At 42.7% G+C, this 22,325-nt stretch overlaps 1 long non-coding RNA gene across 1 annotated transcript; it reads left to right on the top strand.

Moving 5' to 3' along the window:
- Nucleotides 1-978: 978 nt before the first annotated feature.
- LOC141553735 (uncharacterized) lies at nucleotides 979-20,852 on the top strand. Its single transcript, XR_012485616.1, has 3 exons — nucleotides 979-1,073; nucleotides 8,683-8,784; nucleotides 20,801-20,852. It is a non-coding gene; the product is annotated as an uncharacterized LOC141553735 (long non-coding RNA).
- Nucleotides 20,853-22,325: the final 1,473 nt, after the last annotated feature.

Genomic DNA, 22,325 nt, shown 5'->3' with positions numbered 1-22,325 from the left:
GGGTGGGCGAAGGGTGTGAGAACAGGGAGCTCTAGGGGTTGGGGTCTATGAACTCGGGCGGAGTTACCCCGCAAAGGACATTGGGGATTAACAGTTGAGAGTTCTGAGGGTTAGGGAAATGGGGGGCACATGGACTGGGGCAGAGGAGGGCATTCGAGGGTATTGAGAGTTCAAGAGCAGGGGCAATAACCCGGCGGGGAGGGGCGAATCCGGGGCCCTAGGCGCTGGTACGGGTATATTAGAGGCCCGAGCCCAGTAGAGGCCGAGCCGACGGGCGCTTGGACTGAGGACTACTCCCCATCCCCTGGCCCCATCAACGTAGTGAGAATAGAGATAAATAAACAAAGAGGAACCAAACTCCCAACTCCATCTTCAGTCCTTCTAGACTCTACTGGGAATAGGAGAAGGGGGTGGTGGTGGTGAAGTGAAGGCTACTGGAAACATACAAAAACGAACATACATGCACATAAAGGGACACTCAAACATACATGTGTATACCCTATAGAGACATGTATTTATACAGATACACATACTTAAACACACATGTACACACCTAATGAGGGCACCTAGAGAGGCAGGGGTGTGACATACAGAGCTGATCCTGCCAATTGGAGATGGTCATCTAGTGACCTTCAGGGACCCTAGGTGGGAGTCTTGTCTCTGCAGTATTAGGGACTGGTTTCCTTATGCGGTCTCCACTCGTAGGGGAGAGGAATGGCAACGGGAGAGGAAGAGGGAGTGAGAAGAAGAGAAGGAAGGGAGAGAAGAGGAAGAGGGAACAGGAGGGGGAAGGAGAAGGGAAAAGGAGGAAAATGAAGAAAAAGAAAAGGAGGGGGAAGAAGAGGAAAAGAGGAAGAAGAGGAGGAAGAGAAGGAGCAGTAGAAGGAGATAGGAGGGTAGGAGGTGGAGGAATAGGAAGGGGACTGGGAGAAGGAAGGGGACCCGGAGGAGGAGGAAGGGGCGGGGGCGGCGCCAGGAGGGAGGCCGGTGACAGGTGCGCTGTACACGGTCTCTCCGAAGCGCCGTAGCCGCCGCGGCTCCGCCCGAGCGTGACTTTACAACTAATCCTGTTTGTAAGTTATTATTTATCTTCAGGAAAGTTTGTCAAACTTGGGCTTTGATTTTTTCGCCCTGATTTCCCTCTTGTGGCGCGCTCTCGCACGCGCTCCCATATAATTTATGACTGCCTCTGGTCCTGATGACAGATTATTAAAAGTAGAATTAGTTTTTCGCGCAGAATTTTTCCACTGGGAATTGGGAAGGCAGCGCTCTCCGCGGAAGGTCTCCGGCGAGGTCTCCATTACTAATAGAAGTTTTTTGATGGGGTGAGGAGACTAATGATTTGAATTTACTGTGGCAGCAGTCACGTGGGCTGGAAGGCATCAGCCGAAGAGACAAGAGGTTAACTTTCTCCCTGTGGAGAGGTTTATTGGATTGTTTAGCACCAGAAGGATAATGTTTTTGTCATAGACTGCTGGTGCCGCGCGCGCTGCAGAGCTGTGGCCGCCAGCGCGGGGGAAAGAGAGGGGGAGGGGGCGGGGGGGAAGGAGAGGGGGAGAGGGACTGGGGAAGAGAGGAAGAGAAGAAGGACTGGGGAAAACGGGAGGGAGGGAATGGGAGAATGGGGAAATAGGGAGGGGAGAGGCAGAAAGGAAGGGTTATGGGGAGGGAGGGAGGATGGGGTAAGAGAAAGGGAGAGAGGGAAGGAGCCAGTAGGGGGAGGGGCACTGGAGGGGAGGAGGAAGAGAGGGAGAAGAAAAGAGACAGAAAGGAACGAGGAGGGGGGGGCAGGGTTGGAGGAGAGGAGAAACGGGAATCTAAGTGAGCAAGAGAAGGGGGAAGGAGAGCAGAAAAGCAGGGAGGAGTTGGCGAGTGGGGGGATAGCTGAGGAAGGAGCCCTAAATCCAGTAACCTCGGCCTGGGGCGGGGGGTGGCGGTGGTAGAGTGTGTGTTTTGTTTGTGTAAATCTGAGGCGGCCCCTCGCAGAGGGCAGCGAAGGAGGGAGGGAGGGCCCAGGCGGGCGGATGGCGCCCGGGGCCGGGCAGGGGGCCGCGGGGCCGGTCCGGGCCAAGCTGGGCCCGGCCGGAGGAGAGGCCGGTGGGGGGGGGGGGGGAGGGGGACGACTCGGCGGCGGCGAGTTCACCTGGCCGTCCGCTCGTTCGGAACTTGTACTCCCAGCAGCCTCTACAACATGGGAACCGGAGGGGGAGTCGCTGCGCAGCTGAGAGTCTCGGCTTAATCTTATGCACCATTAAGCACTCAGCAGCAAGCCCGTCCTGTTCATATACATCATCCACGCTTAATAAACATAATGATGACATAAGATGTAATTCTAGATGAATTTTCATTTTATAGGGAAATGGAGAATTCCTGTAGAAGGGAAAAAAAGTAAATTATCTGGGAAGTGCAAAATAAATGATGTTGCTCCCAGAGATGAATAGAGGTGTTAGAGAGAGAGAGACAAGAGAGCAGAGATACACAGAGACACAGAGACACAGAGAGACGCAGAGGCAAGGAACAGAGCTAGGGAGCCAGTGTGTTTGGGGTGAAAGGCTCTGGAGATGCTGAGGGAAGGGGCACAGGGCTGTGCGGGTGCCTATGAGAAGCTCTGCAGGGGGCCGCGCCAGGCCAGGCCCCAGGCTCATCCATCCCGGGAAGGATACAGAGCTTCAGAGACACTTAGGAGCGGAAATTGAATCTGATGGGGGGCCGGGGCGGGATTGGGAGGTGGAGGTCGGAAGAAGGGAATCGGAGCCAGTCGAATTCCCATGCTTGCAATGGGGTGGGGGTGGAGGGAAGCAGGGGCTCTCACTGACTCGATTCCTTCTTTTCCCTCCTCCCTTCTTTCAAGCTGGGTCACCACCGGAACTAGGTGTTTAGCTGAACTCTTAGATGGGGAGCATCTCGGGCTGTCCCGCCCCTTAATCCTGGTCTGCTACACAACCTCCTCCTCCTCTGGGGGTTCTGTAGGGTATTTGTCTGCAAGGAGTCTGACTAGCCACCATAAAGCCATGTCTCACACACACACACACACACACACACAGAGAGAGAGAGAGAGAGAGAGAGAGAGAGAGAGAGAGAGAGAGAGAGAGAGAGAGAGAGAGAGAGAGAGAGAGAGAGAGAAGCAGTTAGTAAACTCAGTGAGGACCAGTGAAGGAGGATTAGTGTTGGAAGGTCTATTTAAAGGGGTCATTTTGGGGCTAGTGGGTGGATCAATGATGTAGGCCAATGGGGGGGCAATGGACATCAGTGAGGGAAGTATTGGCACGGTTCAAATGGAAGGGGGATTAGTGGATAGTGAAGTGAAGAAGAGGGGGCCAATGAGTATGGGGGTGAAGCTCAGGAAAGAGAGAATTACTAAAGAATTCAGAAAGAGGGAGTCATTGAGTAAGGGTGAGTGAGTAGCCGTTGAGGGGGTAGTCAATGGAATATAAGTGAGTTTAGTAGGGAAGTGTCAGTGAAGAATGGATGTAAAGTGCAAAAGGGAGGGTTGTTGAAGGGTATTGTTGCCGTTTTAATCTTTCCACATCTCCTATTACTTAGACAAGCTGTATTCTGTGGGAAACCTGGGTAGGTAGGTCCTCTGGGAATGGAATGAGGGAAAGGTTGAACATTTACCCCCACCCCCATCCCACCTAGTATGTATCCAGAAAATGTCAGTCTTCTGGAAAAAAATCAGAGCATTAAGTTATATTGTCTACCTTGAGGCTGGAATCATGCCATTCCCTCTATGGCAAAGTTGGGAAGTTGCTATCTCTAGGGAAAAGGGGATAATGACCAAGGGACCTGTCATGAGGGGGCATGGATCCCTTAAGTAGTTTCTTTGAGTTCTGCCAGGGTTCCCAATAGTTTGTGGAGGTGGATAGGCTTATATACAGTATTAAATTTATTTAATCACATTTACACAAAGTGTCATGTTTACATTCAAACATTCATTGAACAAACATTGAGAAGATGCTATGTTCAGGGCCTAGTGTTATGCAAGACGAGGACACAGAGGATTAGGAAGAATATGATGGTGGTCCAATCCCCAGGAAGTTTGCATTCTAATAGAAAATATAAGACAATAAACATCAGATTATGATAAGAGTATGAGAAGTACAAACATGCTTTGACTTTTCCTGGAAAGGAAAAATCAATTCCTAGAGTTCAGGAAAGGCAACAGACAAGGTGCTACTTAAACTGGGTCTTAAACTAAGGTTAGGATTTATTGGCTGGGGAGGATATTCCAGGCACAAGGAATGGAATAAACAAAGGCCAATCGGTAAGAAAACATGGGAATTTGTGAGGAGAAGGTGAGTTTTCAGTTTGGCTAAAGCAAATAATAATAATAATAATAATAAGTAATCTAAGATAAGATGGAAAAAAGTAATAGGCAGATCATGGAGAGCCTTGAATGCCAGATTAGGACGGTTAGGCTATTTTCACAGGATACCACTCTGTGTTGAGCTCTCTTTAGGGAGAGAATTCAAGCACCTTCTAAAAGATGAATTGAGGGCAGGATTAATTCAGAGCACAGAGCCTCAGTACAAATAGCTTTGGAGTCAGAAAACTGGGGTTTAAATTTCTCCTCTGAAACTTATGTTATGGTGTTCCACAAGTCATTTAACTCTTGCAATATGTTTTCTGATCTGTTCTGATATTGACCTATGATTTCATCAGGGCAGGCAACAACCCCCATGTGGCAGATTGGCAACTCATAATGCTATTTGTAATGTTAGAGAATGGCCCAGGATGCTAAGTTTAAGGGATTTGCCTATACTCACATAGCTAGAAGACAGGACATTAAATCAGATCTTCTTGCCAAAGGTAGCTAGGTAGCCCTGCAGATAGAGTCCTACCAGGAGGCGGGAAGACCTGAATTCAAATCCAACCTCAAGTATTTATTAGCTGTGTGACCCTGGGCAGGCCCTTTAACTTCTATCTGCCTCACTTCCCTTAATTGCAAAATGGGGCTAATAATAACAACTACCTCACAGAGTTGTAAAGATCAAATAAGCTGATAGTTGTAAAGTCTGTAAAACTTCCTCCCTTCTTACAAGGTCAGATTTTTTTGCTTTAAACTGGGAGTAACAATACTTGTACCTCACAAGATTGTTGTGAGGAAATACAATTATACAACATTCAGACTCTGTACAGCAAGGACAGAATGTGGGAGGTTTAGGCTCCCTCAATCTGTTGATTGAGGGCTGTTCCCTACACAGTACAACACCTCCCCCCCCCCCCATACACACATACATCTTGCACACATCATCATCCTTTTGACTTTTTCAACTCGGGAATGATAAGACTTGTTGACTGAAAGTGAAGGGGTGATTCCTCCGACCTCCCATAAGCCAAACCTACAAACCTATGCAATTTCTGTCTACACCAAATCATCCAACTGTTACAAAGTCTCCGTCCCTGTACGTATGTACACACATGTTCAGGTGCCTCTATTTAGAAAAATGTATTTTTCATTCTATACCTTCTATGCTATCTCTATTAAAAGGGAATATTGCAAGTATGATCATTGTAGGCATCCAAACACGTGAAGGACACAAAATCACACACAGGGGATATACAATCTCTCTCACACTTGAACAATCACCCAAAAGTCACAACCACACAACCAGACAGTAGTCATACCCTGCACACAAAATGCTCTCACGTACCCCTCTCCTCTCTAAATCCTGTACTCACAGTCCCAAGCTCGCTCACACTAACACCCTCCAACACATTACCGCAGGGTGCTCTTCCGGGATTGACCGCCCTGGTGAAGGGGGAAGTTGGATCCAGGGGCTGGCCAACTAAGGAACCTGTTAGGGGCACCGCAGAAATTCGAGGTCTTGGGCCAGGGTTAGATGTAGAGGTGATGATGTGTTGGGGGTGGGGTGGGGAGAGATATCCTGAGATTTCTTCTTTAAACTGGGGGCGGAAGGGGAAGGGAGGAGGGAGAAGATGCACAGATATTGACTGTGCTGTTAATGGAAGCCAAAGGGCCTCCCGACCAGGGCCCCCGCCGCGAGTATAAACGCACACACGTGCGCACACGCACACACTAGTACATGCAGGGGAGGGAAAAGGAGGGGAGGGTCTCTGCCCGCGGCCCCCGCTCCTCCCCCGGAGCCGGAGTTTTAATTTGGGGCGTAATTTCGGTGCGAACGGTCGGGCGCCTTTCGCTGGGAAATTGGGAGGAAGGCAAACAAGAGCTCACTTCATTAAACAGGGGCAAACAGCGGAGAAATTGCACTTACTTATGGAAATGAGTTTTAAACATGCAAAGCATTTGCCGGGGCCGCCCGCCCGCGCTCCCTGAGACTCTGTGCCTTCCTTAGATGCGGGAATAATTCACTGCGGGCCAATTAGGGCACCGCCCTGCCCCGCCCCATCCCGCCCCCGTGCGGCCTACCCCTCCCACACTGACCTAGGTACCCACCCGGTGGCAACCCCACACCTAACGCAAGGACACCCGCCGATGCTGACACACTCCGACATACCCCGAGAGCACAGTCAATGACATATCCAAATGGTTGCCCTCTCCACCCAGTGACCGACAAAGGTGCATCCTGGCGCACGTATGCAGTGACCTGCTCTGCCATAGACTGTCCTAGACATTTTCCGACGGGCCTGGGCTCAAGGCTCCGCACCTAGCTGAGGAGAAGAAAGAGAATGGATGTTTTACTTAAGTCCAAGTTCACCTGAAGGATAAGTCGTTTTGTTGCTTCTGCCCTTGCAACTTCTGAGCTTGGCTCTTCTCATCTTCATTTCTCCTCGTTCTTCTGTCCAAGGAAGATGGAAGTTCCCTTCCCCCTTCTCAGCCAGGTATCAGCTGCACCAATTTCAACCATTCCAGAGTTAAATCTCAGCTTGGGTCTTTTGCTCAGGAGCCCCCTCCTATCTTACCCTCAATACACTACTCCAGCTCTGAGAACTTCCCAAGAAGTCACCCCTCCACATCTCTACATCTACTTTGCTTCTGTCCAAATTTGGATCCTACTATATACACGCACCCTCACACAACACCAATCCCAATGGTTTCCCTGGAAAGCGGACTATTTTGTTTCCCCTAGGACCCAGAGACCCTGATAACAGGCAGAATAGAGATTAGACTGAGAATCTGATGATGTCTAGTTCTTCCTGTCAGGAAGTTTTAAAAGAGAACATGCATTGTCTGAGCTTGAGAGTGGAGATGGAATAGACTACATGACCGGACAGAGGTTCTTTAAAATTACTGAGGAAAAATGTTATCCCAGGACACACGCTGTCTTATACAGTTTTTGTGGTCTACTTACATACTGGCCACAGTGGATTGTAGTCTACACAGGGTGACACTGAGGGAATCTAAAGCAGAACCCAGAAACCCAGGAGTTTTATCTCCAGGACCACAGGCTTCCAAGGACATGAAAACTAGAGTTGCATCAAATCTGACTTTCTCAGACTTTCTTTTCTCAACACATGTTCAATTCATCCTTCCTCCTCTTACCCTTTCCCCTCCCAGGCCTAAATGCCACACTACCCCTTCTACCCCAATACAGAACATAGTCTCTTCCCCTCTCTGTCTCTGTCCTTTTTCTGTCTGTCTGTTTTTCTGTCTGTGTCTTTCTATGTCCCCCTCTCTCTAACGGGCACACGTCAGAGAACATTATGTGCTCTGCAGATTTGCATAATTCAAGAAGCATCAAATTAAATTTGCATAATTCCTTTGATTACACTTGTTATTAAATGTAAGTGACATTGATTTACAAAACGGCCACGGATAAGGTTAATAGGGAATGTCACCTTCGGAAGGGTGAGTGCAGGGTGAGGGGGGGCAGCTGCAGGTTCCTCCTCCCTACTCTGCCCTGCCCTGCACCTGCTCTGAGTGGGAGGAGGGATTGCCCACTGTAGTGCCCTTCCCCAGATCATCCCCTTGATATTCTCTCTTACCTTTGGAAGTGCTATGGGATCAAGAGACTATGGATTTGAGGGAGTGCTGTGGGATGTGGGGTTAGGAAAATGTATAGTTGAAAGGATACAAACTCAAGAATATGTGGAAATGTAGGTGATGGAATCAGGAACAGTGGGCTTGTGGAGCTATGGGATTAGTGACTGTGGGATCTGGAACTGTGAGATAAGGATGCTGTGGGGTTTGTAGGACTTATCCTGGAAGGAATCTAAGAGACCATTTAGTCCATTTGGAGGAGATAGAAGATAATAGATTTGGGAGCTGGTGAGTCAGGAGCCAAAAAGCCTTGGGCCCAAGGGGATTACGCAGGTCCTGGGGTAATAAGAGTCTCCTTATTTGGGATATTCTCCAAAGCTCAGATGAGAAAGGAAAGTAGGGAGGCACAATGTTGGGAGATGGAGACACAGGCTCCAGGACACCAGTGAAAGTTGCCCTTATGTGGGATAAGGGCAGGGACTGAATACTTCTCAGTCACCAGAGGTTCTGTATTTGTGTATATAGCATCACATCAGATTGCCTTAGGACCAAGAACTGGACAGGACTTCAGAGTACATCTGGTCCAAACCTCTCATTTTACAGATGTCCTATGATTAGTCTCAAGTATCATATATTATAATGATGCAGTCTCAGGGCAAAAGGAAAATCCAGGGCAGGAAGTTGCTAAAGCTGGGACAAGAAGTGCTACAGCTGTCTCTGTGAAATCCTCGACAGACAGTGGGGAAAGAGCACATCCCAATCCACTTCTCCTGTTGCAGGACACTTAGGAAGAAGAATGGATACTCCATTGGGATGAACTCTTTCCAAAGGAAAAGACAGGAAGCACAACTCCCCTGGACAGTTTTGGATAATCACATCAGGTATGGATTCAGTCTACACATAATCACAGATCGATATTAGAAACATGAAATAGTGAACCATATAAACATGAATACATGTATGAACATAATTATAGTGTCAATTGATGCATGCATGAATATGAATATGGAAATAGAAATGCACATACAGGTAATACACACCTTTTCACAAGACAAAAACACATACATAAATACAGATTACATGTGATTTTGCTCTTCATGTATGGATGTGAATATCATAATAGGCAGAGGCACAGAGGACATGATATGGACACACATGAGTGCAAATATACACAGACATGGCTACACTAGATACATAGATATACTTGTGACTGTGAATACCTCTTATGACATAGATCATAAAAACATTCAGGAGACCCTCATCAACCCTCTGAAGTAGGTACTGTTACTATCCTTATTTTGCAGTGAAAAGAAAAGAAAAGGAAATAAGGCTCAAAGAGGCCTCAGGGTCACTTCTAGTAAGTATCAGGATTCTTAGTTTTAAGCCTAGTGCTCTACTTCCACATGCACATAGATACATAAATATATACATAAATATGTTGATAAAACAGGTTGTATAGCTTGCTTAGTTTGTAGTCAAGAAGATGCTGGTGTAATTCCAACTATTAGTTTTGTGACTAAAGGTAAGTCACTTCACCCCTCTATATTTCAGTTTCCTCCTCTGGAAAATGGATTTGATAATACCTCACAGGGTCATTGTGAAGATCAAATGAAATAATGCATGTAAAATACTTTGAATACCTTCAAGTACTATCAAATGTCAGCTATTATATGCATGGGCATTGTTACTACAAATTAAGATTGACACAGATAACTTGCATGGATATCCGTGTCTGCACAAACATGTCCATGTGTGCATGATAGACACAAACTCATAAGGCCATATGAGAATGCACTTGGATGCACATAAGTACCTTCTTCACAGCACATCTTCAAAGCTCTGGATCTATCTCCTTGTCTATGTTGATGTCAACTAAGCTGGGAGCACATCCCAAGAAGGTGGAGCATAGAACAAAAACAGGACAAAAGATTTTGAGATTGTGGGGGAGGGGGAATAGGATTAATGTGATTATACAGTAAGGACTCCTAGTGATACAAAGTAGGTCAAAAGCACTTAACACAAAGCACATAGTAGGTGCTATGTAAATGCTGATTTCCTTCCTCTTGTTCTTTTATACCCTCTCTCCACAGATCTTGCTCCAGTCCCCTTTCTTTCTATATACCATCACTTTCCTCAGGAACAATATTGACAAGGCAGTAACTAGTCGTTAAAGCCACTGGGCCCTTTAAACAGGAAGGAGAGTTATAGGCTGGCTGTGTGGGGGGATGGGGGTCCTCGTTTGATCTAATGTCAGAGTGAGAATCCAAATCCTGGGCTCAGAAGAACTAACCCCAGAGCTCTGCAGATTGACTGGGAGGGCAAACCTAGTAACCTAGGTACCCAAACCACGTGACCATGTGACCCCCGAAATAAGGGCACAAGGCACAGATGATGATATGTGGAAATGTATGTGGACACATGTATTGACACACAGACACATGCATTGAAATGGATATACAACATACCTGAGCACTGAATTAGCCTGGACAAGCTAAGGCTGGTAGGGAGCTGGGAAGGAGCAGGGGATTAGAGAAGGCAACTCCTGGGTAGAATTGAGCAGAATATTCCAGCTGCCAAGGCTGTCTTATAAAAAAAAAAAAAAAAAATCAATCAACAAGTATTTATTAAGCACTTGTTATGGGCCAGGTACTGTTTTAAGCAGTGGAGATACAAATACAGAGGCAGGGAGAAATCTTTCCCCAAATTTCAATCTGATGGTTTGTCCTCTGAATGATATTCTCTCCATGGCGATCTAATCCTCAACCATCTGAAAACATGATCCTACTTCTTTTTGCTCTAGAAAGGAAGAACTTATGAGTGAGAGAACCTGGAAGGGCTGGATTGGGCTGTTTGTTAACTTCCCTCAGGAAGTTTCAGTCATCCCAAAGGATGAAGCAGGACCTTCATCCTACTCTGCTTGTAAAAGATAGGAATTATTGAATTGGGGATTATAGAAGGTGACTATCACATTGAGTTGTAATAAAGGTAGGGATCATGAAAATGGGTTATAGAACTGGAGATAATGGGTCTAAGGCATCATAGAGCATCATAGAGCTGTAGTGGTAACAGCTGGGTGACCCAGAATTAGGGAACACAGAGTGAGGAGACCATGTATCTAGGAGGTAATTACATATAGCCTAGGGTGCAAGAGAGATTCAGTAGATTTAGTCCTTAAGAGATTATCAAACCCTTTGATTATCTTTTTCCATGGCTCAAATACTCAGGTAGAGGGGTAATGAGAAAATATTCCTATGAGTCATTTGAATAAGCAAATAACAAACCAAAGTTTGTGCTGATTGGTAAGCAGATACCTCAGTACCTGTCCTTGAAGAGCAGAAGAATGTCACAATTTGTCCACACATAGACACATAACACAGAGATTGGACACAGATACATTTACATTTATGCAATATGGATGGATTCATTATCATTTCTATTCTTTTGCATATCACATGCAACATGCAGCACTTACACAGACAGATATGCTACATAGATAGTATTTTTTTCTATAATCCCTTATCTGCTCTCCTGCCCTTCTACTCCCCCACACATACTCCTGAAAGTCCAGGATAAAGTCTTAAGGATTTACAATTATTTTCTGGATCAAATGTGTGTGCATGGTGGTACATGGTACTGGTAGGGGTGTCTTTAAGAAGAAGGTCAGTTCATTGATTGGAGAATAGCTAAATAAATTGTGGTATGTGAATGTAATTGAATCTTATTGTACTATAAGGAAGGAGAAATATGAAAAATTCAGGGAAGCGTAAGAAGAGGTATATGTACTAATACAGAAAGAAGTTAGCAGAAAGGAAAATTACACAATTACTACAACATAGAAGGGACATCCAGGTAGCTCAGTAGATAGAGGCCAGTATAGAGTCAGGAAGACTCATCTTTCTGAGTCCCAATCTGAGTGGAACCATGAGTAAACCACTTAAACCCCACTTGCCTCAGTTTCTTCATCTGTAAAATGAGCTAGAGAAAGAAATGGCAAATCACTTCAGTATCTCTGCCAAATGGAGTCACGGAGAGTTGGACATAACTATACAACACAATATAACAAAGAGATTTAAGAGAATGAAATACCCAAATAAATATTGTCTAATCATGAGGACCTCTTAGCTTAGATGACCAGAGGAGAGTGAAAAAGTGTACCTCGCTAATTTGCAGAAGAGGGAAACTAGTATGGAATGTTGCATACACTGTCAAACATAATTAATTGTTGGTTAGTTTTATTAAATTGTTCCTCCCTCCCCATTTCTTTGTGATTCTTTATTTCCAAGAATGGCTAGATGGATATGGGGGACAGAGAGGGCTAGGTAATGTAAAAACATAAGAGGAGCAGTCATATATCTAGGATACTTTCAGCTAATCACTACCTCAAATATATTTATTTTTTTCTTTTTTTCTAGAGGTCTGTCTGTTCTTATATGTATCCATGGAAATGTCTATGCATCTATTTCTGTGATTGTTCCTCCGTGTATCTCTAAGTCTCTGAATGTATTTCTGCGTGTGTACATGCAAGTCTCTGTATTCTCCAAGTCTCTCACAGTCTCCTGGAGACGCTTTCTTGTGAGATATAGGGGACAATGGTCCTGCTTGGGAGCCTCAGGCACCTTCCTCACACCAGGAGACACTGCTCAGATTCTGCCTCCCGCTTAGGAACAGGAGCCCCCAGGTGGTCACCTCCCCTTCCTGTCAGAGTCACTGCCTAGAACAGCTCTGGCCAGCTAGATGGAGGGGGGCATGTGGGGGGCGGCTCCGTCTGCTCCCCATATGGGGACATTGTCTGTCCCTGCCTGAGGCACACGGACACACACAGACACACACGGCATCCGCCTCCCCATTCATTAGCCTCCACATGGGGGCTGATTGGGGAGGAGGGCAGCTGAGTTTCTTTCAGATTGAAGCCTCCGGGCCCCCTTCCCTTGTCCCCCATTTCTATCTGACTCTGCCAGCCTCAACCAAATGTGTGCACAAAGGGATGGCATGAGTGTGCATGTAAGCACATGGAATCAGGTGTGCTCATGAAGATAAGTATATATAAGTAAATATGAACCATCCGATATGTGCAAATAAATGTGAGCACAAATGCCTACCTGAGGATACATATAGGCATGTCAGGCACCTGTGAGTCGGGTACCTGTGAGCATGGGTGCTTCTGCTCTTATACTGTATATGTGAGCATGGGGTGGATAAAAAAATGCTCTTGGACATGGTGCAGGACCAGGATCGGATCCAATGGACCCCATATGGAGGTGAGGGGAGGGAGAGTACAAGTTTTAACTTGAGAATGGAAGAGAGGCCAGCAGGAGCAGTTTTTCTAGTCTTTATAGGCTTAAGAGTGGAGTCATGTTTCCAGGACACAGTTATCAAAAGGGATCCATGGCCTCTTCACTGCCCCCATTCCAGATCTTTCCCATCTCATCTCCTTAGGATTCCTCCTGCCACATATCCCTTGACATACCAGACCTGCTTAACTCCATCCTTTCCTCCCACTCTCCCTACTCGCCTTTGCCAATTTCTATCTATTTCTCAAGACCCCATTCTAGCTCTGCCTCCTGGCTTAGAAAAGCTTTCTGACTACACTGGTCCCCAGAAATCTTCTCTGTCAGAGTGTTGCATCATTTTTTAAGGTAGGAAATCCAGGGTGAGCCTAGATGATGGGACCATCCTAAGTATAGGGAACAGACCTATGATGCCTTTGAAGATGGATGGATTTTTACAGAACCCCTTACATAAATAAGAACATCAAGGAAGGGAAATTACCTCTTGATTAGCCCCGGCAGAGAAAACCATGGTTCAGATAAAAGTACCAACTTTTTTTAAGTGTAAGGTCTCTTTTTAATATTAAACAAAATGGTCACTACATGATAGTATATATCTTATTAATAGAAGTACCCTACATGTGAATTTCATCCAATTCACATGTAAAAAAATAAGGTCAAAAAGAAACCATGAATTCAGGAGGCTTTTAAGTGAATTTGCATTAATCACAATATCTATAGATATTTGAATAATAGTAATGCATGTTTATGAGAGTTAGCAAGGAATAAAGGACAGAGACCAGATCTGAGAATCAGAAAGACTTATATTCAAGTCCTGATTCTGACATATGCTGGTTGTGTCATCCTGCATAAGTCCCTTTACCTGGGAGTACTCTAGTCAACTTTCTAAGACTAAGTTGTAATATGAATTGATGAAAGAATTACCACATCAAGAATTTCTCTATACCACTGAAATAACCAATCTGGTTTTTATCTTCAATATTAATTTTACAATGTTACATATAGAATATATTAAAATATTTATCTGTGCATATTATATAGGTTACATATTACACATAGGTATTATTATACAGCTAGGTGGCACTGTAGTGCACAGAGTCCTGGGCCAGGAGTTAGGAAGATTCAAATCTGGATTCAGACACTTACTAGCTGTGTGACCTTGGCCAAGTGACTTAACCCTATGTGTCTCAATTTCCTTCTATAAATAGAGCTAAAAAGAAACGGTAAATCACTCAAGTATCATTTCCAAAAAATCTTTAACTATGGTCATGAAGAATTGGACATGACTGAAAATGACTAAAAAAGATGTTCAAAAATGTAACTTATATGTATATTTGTGTGTGTATATATAGATATACACACACACATATATGTCTATTTGAGATATTTTATCAGGTTTATAGAAGATATGTTGGCATGTTTATTTTGCTGGGTCATACTGAATACCTTTTTGGAGTCAACGAAATATAGATCAGCATGAAAATGTTTAGTGACCTATAGCTTTATGAGACCCCTTGTAATAATTCTTTGGATTGCTAGGAAGCTACAGACAATAGGATTGGGAACCATTGGGCTACAGTCATTTCTATCAGACTCATAGCATCATAGGATCCTACAATAAGACCCTTGTCCCCCATTTCTATCTGACTCTGCCAGCCTCAACCAAATGTGTGCACAAAGGGATGGCATGAGTGTGCATGTAAGCACATGGAATCAGGTGTGCTCATGAAGATAAGTATATATAAGTAAATATGAACCATCCGATATGTGCAAATAAATGTGAGCACAAATGCCTACCTGAGGATACATATAGGCATGTCAGGCACCTGTGAGTCGGGTACCTGTGAGCATGGGTGCTTCTGCTCTTATACTGTATATGGGTAGCAGCTTATTTTAATTTAGTCTAATAGAAGGGAGCCCTTGAAAAGAAAGCCTACTGGTTTGATGGAACTGAGGCTGTCCCTGTGCATAGAAAGCTGGAGTCCCTTTGGGTGCCCCAAAGACAGAGGACATTAGAGCAGAAGTACATTAAATCAGAGTCCAGTAGGGGACATGATTAAATAAATCCCACTGGAAGCTATCTAAAACTATTGAATGTGAAGATAAGTAAAAGTCAGTTGGGCAGAAGGAATGACTGAAGTTTAGGAGTCCAAAAGAAATTTTACACTAAGTCATTAAAGAGAACATCCCTCTTTCTGTAACTCTCCATTCTCCTGAACCCTACCCTTCTCTGAATCCCTCCTCCCCATCTTCCCTTGTCAGCCCCTCCCCTTTCCTCCTCTGCATAAATTATCCTTCTTTCACTCTCAATCCTCACTTCTTTATCTGAGCCCTGTCTCCTGATTATAACTTCTCCATACTCCAGTCCTTTCTCTAGCCTACTTTTCTAATTTCTCCACTGACATTCTATATTTCTACCACAAATTTTTTGATCCTTCTCCCTGCTTCTCAGCTCTGCCCTGCATCCGCCTTTCCCCCTCAACCTTTATTTTTTCTTGAATCAGAATTCCCCCTCAAGATCTCCTTGGCCCAACACCGAAATGAATCAACAGAAGAGTGGAATTTGATTGTGTTTTCAGGTGATGGAATTTTAATTAGCCTTGATGATGCTTTTTTTTCCTTCCCCATGTGTAAGAAGGGCAATATTTTAGGTAGGCATTTAGTATTCAGGTAGGACTTCATGAATTGAATCTTGTGGAATGATTTCATTTTGGCCTTTTCACTCCCAGCACCTGTCTTCAGTGCCTATCACAGTGCTTTGCATATTGTAAACTCTTATTAAATATTTGTTCATGTTAACTGAGCCAACACTCAGCCAAAAAGGGAAGGGGAAAGGAAGGTGAATACTGATTGACAAATTATTTGGTAAGATTCTTAAAAGCTAATAATAATATGATATGCATTTTTAATACAACATAATATATGACATTTATATGGTACTTTAATATTTGCATTATTATGCTATCCTATATTTCACATATCATATTATAATATTTTATATTATAATTATTATCATCATGATTAAAATTTGACATTTATATGCCACTTTAAAATGTGCATTATTACTTTTTAAGATTATATTATATCACATATAATGATAATATATAACTATATTACATAATTCTTATTAAGAATTATTATTATTATTGAGATTTAACATTTATAAAGCATTTGAAGATGTGCAAAACTTATCAGTACTTTATTCCATATGAACTTATAATAGCTGGATGAAGTAAAAACCACAGGCATCATCATCTCCATCTTACTTGTGAAGAAACTGAGGCTCAAAGAACTGAATGATTTCCCCAAAATCATCCAGCTAGTCTCAGAGAGCATCTTTGATCCCAAGTCCAGAACTTGATCCACTAGTCTTTGTTGTTGTTCAAAGAATGGCATGGCAACCTAAGAAACTGGAAGTTGGCTGGTCAAAATCCAGCTTCAAGAGAGCCTTCCCTTAGGAGATGCTAAGAAAAACCTGAATAAGCCATAACTCTTTGTTTTTCTAAATCCTTACCTTTCCCTTGATAAGTGTTGTAACCTGATCCCATTTCATTGGAACAGAGTGGGATGTACCAGTGTGGTTTACAAGGTGTTACATCTGGGAATGGTCCTGTAGGTGTATACATACATATATATCTGGATAAGAGTTCCAAGAACCATAGCAAGAAAAGTTCCATAAAGTTACGCTGTTCCCAGGAATAAAGATAAAATAATCATCTAATACAACAATGTAACAGTGCTTGTTCTCATTTCTAATAAAGATCTAGAGTTGAGAGTCAGGGAAGGGAAAGGAAAGGAAGAGAATACAAAATAATGTATTGGGTTTTTAAAAAAATCAAAATTAGATGGGATGTCCATCAATCAGGGAATGGCTGTATAAGTTATGGTATATGAATGTGATGCAATACTATTGTCCTATAAGAAATGATGAACAGGCAGATTTCAGAAAAGCCTAGAAAGACTTGCATGAACTGAGTGAAGTGAACATAACCAGGGGAACCTTGTACACAGTAACACCACTAGTGAGAGATGATAAATTAAGATAGATTTAGCTCTTCTCAGCAATATAATGATCTAAAACAAATCCAAAAAGCTCATGATGGAAAATGTTATCTACAAGCAGAGAAATAACTATGGGGTCTGGAAGCAGATCAAATCATATTATTTTCTTTTTTTTTTTTTTTTGGTTTGTTTTTTCTTTCTCATGGTTCTTCCCTATTGCTCTGATTTTTCTTTTGTAATATGACTAATATGGAAATTTTTAAAAATCCATAATTAAAGGAAATGTTAAATTTCAATTAGATATTAATAAAAATAAAGATGCAATTTCCCCTAAGATCATGAATCTCTGATTTAACCCAATCCCCACATTTTACACATGAAGAAACTAAGGCTCATTGGGATGACATGATTTCTCCAAAGTAATACAATTTAGTGCTAGCTCTAAAATCAGAATCCAGGTCTTCTAACTACTAGTTCTCTATTCTTTCTATTTGGGCAACTAGGTGGTGCAGTGGATAGAGCACCAGCCCTGAAGTTGGTAAGATCTAGCTGTGTGATCCTGGACAAGTCACTTAACCCCATTTGCTTCAATTCCTCATCTGTAAAATAGGGACTATGGAGAAGGAAATAGCAAACCATTGCAGTATCTTTGCCAAAAAACAAACCCATGGATGGTATAGTCTACAACAGTGGTCCTCAAACTTTTTAAATAGAGGGCCAGTTCACTGTCCCTCAGACTGTGGGAGGGCCGGACTATAGTAAAAACAAAACTCACACTCTGTCTCCGCCCCTCAGCCCATTTGCCATAACCCCTCGGGCCACATAAACGTCTTCAGCTGGCCGAATCTGGCCTGTGGGCTGCATCTGGCTTGCGGGCCTTAGTTTGAGAACCCCTGGTCTACAAGTTCAAAGAAAGCTGGACATGGCTAAACCACAATTCTTTCTACTACAGTCAATAAGCATTTATTAATCATCTACTATGTGCCATGCAATGTGTTAAGGACTTGTGGACACAAAGACAAAGTCAGGTATATCTCTGGTTTAGTCTCATCAATTCCTATCCAAAAGATGACCTGAAATCAGATGGCAGGTTGACCTATAAGCCTTATGACCAAGAACCCTAAATTAGCACCTACTCCACTATGCATGTCTTCTAGAAATGAATAGAGCATTGAATTCAAGTCTGGCTTTGAACCCTTACTAGCTCTCTAACTACTAGGTGAGTCAATCAACTTCTGTCTGCCTCAGTTTCTTCAATATAAAATTGAAATAATGATTATAACTATCTTCCAGATTTGTTGATTATCAAATGAAATAATATTTGTAAAGGATTTACCATAGTGACTGGCATATGGTAGGGCTAAATAAAGGCTTGTTTACTTCCTCTCTTCCTTAGTGCCTACTCATACTTTTTCTCTATGACTTTTATATATAAAAGGATGTTTTCTCAGGTTGAATTTGTAATTACTAACGATCACAAATCACAGCATCTTCTAGGTGGAAGGGACCTTGTTGTTGAGTCATTTTATTCAATTGTATCTGACTCTTCATAACCCCATTTCATTTGGGTTTTTCTGGGCAAAGATAGTGGAGTGGTTTGCTATTTCTTTTTCCGGCTCATTTTACTGATGAGGAAACGGAGGCAAACAGGGTTAAGTGACTTGTCCAAAGTCAAACAGCTATGAAGCATCTGAGGTCAGATTTGAACTCAGGAAGAAGAGTCTTCCTAACTTCCAGCCTAGTACTCTACCCACTGCACCACTTTACAATCAAACCTTAAATCGGAATCTTGACTATATTCTAGAATGGTCATCCAGCCTTTACTTGAAGACCTTCAAACAGAGATAAAACCCACTATTTCCTACAGCAATCCATTCCAGTTTTTGATAGCTCTACTTTGGTAATGTTGCTGTCTTTCTTCAACTTCTACCCATTGATCTCAGTTCTGCTCCATAGGAGCTCAAACTTAAATAGGGAAGGAGTGGTTGGATAGTGGGAAGAGCACTTGCTTTGGATTTGGAGCATCTGAGTTCAAATTCTGCCTCTAAGACTTAGTACCTTAGTACCAAATTACTCATCCACCCTGAGTTGAGAATGTTGGATTTGTCATCAGAGAATTTATCTCATGATTGACACTTACTTTAATGTGTGCCTTTAAATAAGTCATTGAGCACATCTGAGCCTTAGCATATGACCTCTGAAATTCCTTCTAACTCTACATTTTTGATCCTGGGCTCCTATTTCTGTCTTTTGGGGTCAATCAAGAAAAGAGGAAAGCATTAGGGCTGGTAGAAAGAATGGATTTAGAATCAGGGATTTCTGTCCAAATCCCAACATGGCCACTTTGAACAAGTCATTTAGCTCATTTAAGCCTCAGTTTTCTCATCTGTAAATTGAAAAGATTGAACTAGATGACTTCCAAATTCCCTTTCAGCTCATAATATGTAATCCTGCAATCCTGTGAAATCCCTCTTCTACAGGCCCTGAAATACTTGAAGATAAGTGTTTAACTTCAAGCTTTCTCCAAGCTAAAAGGCATCCGCCGATGACTAGGAGGAAGATAATCCTCAGACAAAAAGAATTTAGGGAATCAAATTGGGGGAAAGGGATATGTGTCCAAAAGATGGGGTGAGCCAGCCAGACAAGAGAGGTTTCTGAATATGGAGTGATCTGAAAATATTCTTCATTTAATCAAGATGAACACCCCTAATAACTACTCTGAAATCAAAGGGGATCATCTGGGGGGGAAGAGGAAGGAGAGAAAGAATGGCCTATCTAAAGACCCTACCAAGGGATGCAAGCAGAAAGAACCTTTTGGAGTCTCGGTGACTACGAAATGAATTAGAACTAGGGATAGGGATGAAACAACTACTTTCATTATTATTAATGAAAATGGTTTATTATCTTTCCCACCTTGCTATAGCTAAAGAATGTATGACAATAAACAAATCATAAGGTGGGCTCTGGAGAAGCCCTGCTTTAAGACCAAATGACCTGTTCCTTGAGAACACAGGGGAGTGGGTGGGGCTGGCAGCTGGGTTGGGACAGGTGTGGATGTTAATTGGACCCAGCAGGTATCAGTTTCTCCAAGCTCTGCAAATAGGTTGGGAAGTTGAGGTCCTTGGCAAGCACCCTCCGGCCCAAAGCAGGAGCTTGCTGGGAGGTACAACTGGCTGAGTTTTGGAGGCAGAAAAGTAGGAGAATCAGTTCTCAGCATTGGCAGGGGGCCGTCACGCTCAGCCCGAAGAATGTGTGGCTCTGGGGCCTCATGGTGGGGACTGGCCTAGACTGAGTAAGAAAGGGAAGCCAGCTAGCAGCTCTTCACTGGGTGAAGTGGGGTTTTCTTTCTTTTTCTTTTTTTTCCTTTTTTTGTGATGGGTGAAGGAGACTCAAGGCCAAGGGGGAGAAAAAAGGGTCCAGGGAAAGAGTCTAGGGAAAAGGTAAATATCAGATTTCTCAGCCAAGTGGAATGAAACCTGTTCAGTTTCATCATCCAGTCAGATTCCTACTATCTGTTGTTTTTAAAATTTTTGGAGAAGGGGCTTGTGAAGTCACAGACTTAGAAAGAACTTTAAAGATCATGTTATTTTATGTCTTCACTTTACAGATGAGGAAACAGACAAAAGAAGAATTTGTCTGATGTCATGGAAATAGTGGTAAGTATTAGAACCCAAGATCAACTCTGGTTCTTTGACTTCAAATCCTATGATTTTTCCACCCTGGCAGTATAGTATCATTGTTAGGGGAAGGGGAGAAATGGAAGGATTGAATGTTTATTTCCTTATGACAATGATATGGACCAGAATCCACTTAAAAAAGGAATGTTCCTGAATCTTCTTTAAGCTGAAGGAGGGATGAGTTGGGACTAAATACAGTTATGTTTATTTGGAATCTTACTGGTTTTTTTTGTCTTTATATCCCCTGTAGTGGATCTGGTCCGTAGCACTTAATACACGCTCTAAGAATTGAAGTGAATGCCAGTTCTGTCACAATTAGCTCTATGACCTTGAAAAATTATCATCACCATCACCAACATCCTCAATAAGCATCTAATGCACTGACTGACTATGTAATACTGTGCAAGCACTAAGGATTCAAAGAAAGACAAAAAATAGGATCCTTGCCCTCAAGACTCTTAGATTCTAGTGGTAGAAACAATATACAAACAACTTTGTCCAAACAAGATATATATTAAGTGTAAATGAAAGGTAATCTAAGAGGGATGGCATTAGATGGGAAAGGAGGAAGGGAAAAGAAAGACTGTTGTCAAAAGTAGAAGTTAAACTGAGTTTTGAAGGGAATCTAATTTAAAATTCAATAGTTAGGCATCTTCTATAGAATTCTGAACTCAAGGGAGAAAACTTTATTTTAGAGAATAAAACTATTCTGTCTTCTGCTTAGTATCACTTTCCCATTCTAGAGTCTGTTAAAGACTCAGACCCTGGCATCTACCCTCAATTAGACTTCCCCAAAAGATAGACTGAGATAGGGTCAAGTTTAAGATGAGATAGAAATGGATCTGGTTATTTCCAGAAATAATACTGGCCTCTATGACTGGATAGATCATAGAGATCTTAGAACAAATATTTGTAAACTCACCAATTTTATAGTTCATTTAGTAATAACGATGATGATAGCTTGTATTTACACAATGCTTTAAACATTTTGCAAAACTATTTACAAATATGATCTCAATTTATCCTCCCAACAACCCTGGAAGGTTTGTGCTATTAATACCTGCAATATATACACTATTATTTTCTCCATTTTACGCATGAGGAAACTGAGGTGGATGGATTTCGACTTGTCGGGAGTCACAGAACTATTAATTATCTACAACAGGATTTGAACTCAAGACTTCCTCACTCTAAGTCTAGTACCATCTAGCTGATTTTATAGTTTTCATTTTAGCTTTTCCCATTAGTAACTAGAAAAGCCATTTTTAAGTGAAATCATTGAGCTAGAAAGGACCTTTGAGGGTTTCTGTCTAGTACAGTCACTTTATTTTATAGATGAAGAAACTAGCCCAAAGGTCATAGATCACAAATTTAGAGTCCAAAAATTCATTTTATATTTTTTACAAAGAATATAAATATTCAGAAAATACAGTACATTCTCTGACCTCAGCTCTT

The sequence above is a fragment of the Sminthopsis crassicaudata genome, chromosome 2, assembly GCF_048593235.1.
Source record: "Sminthopsis crassicaudata isolate SCR6 chromosome 2, ASM4859323v1, whole genome shotgun sequence".
In the NCBI taxonomy this organism is placed as follows: Eukaryota; Metazoa; Chordata; class Mammalia; order Dasyuromorphia; family Dasyuridae; genus Sminthopsis; species Sminthopsis crassicaudata.
Note: the sequence above shows the minus strand (reverse complement) of the source record. Positions and strands in the feature narration are given on the sequence as shown.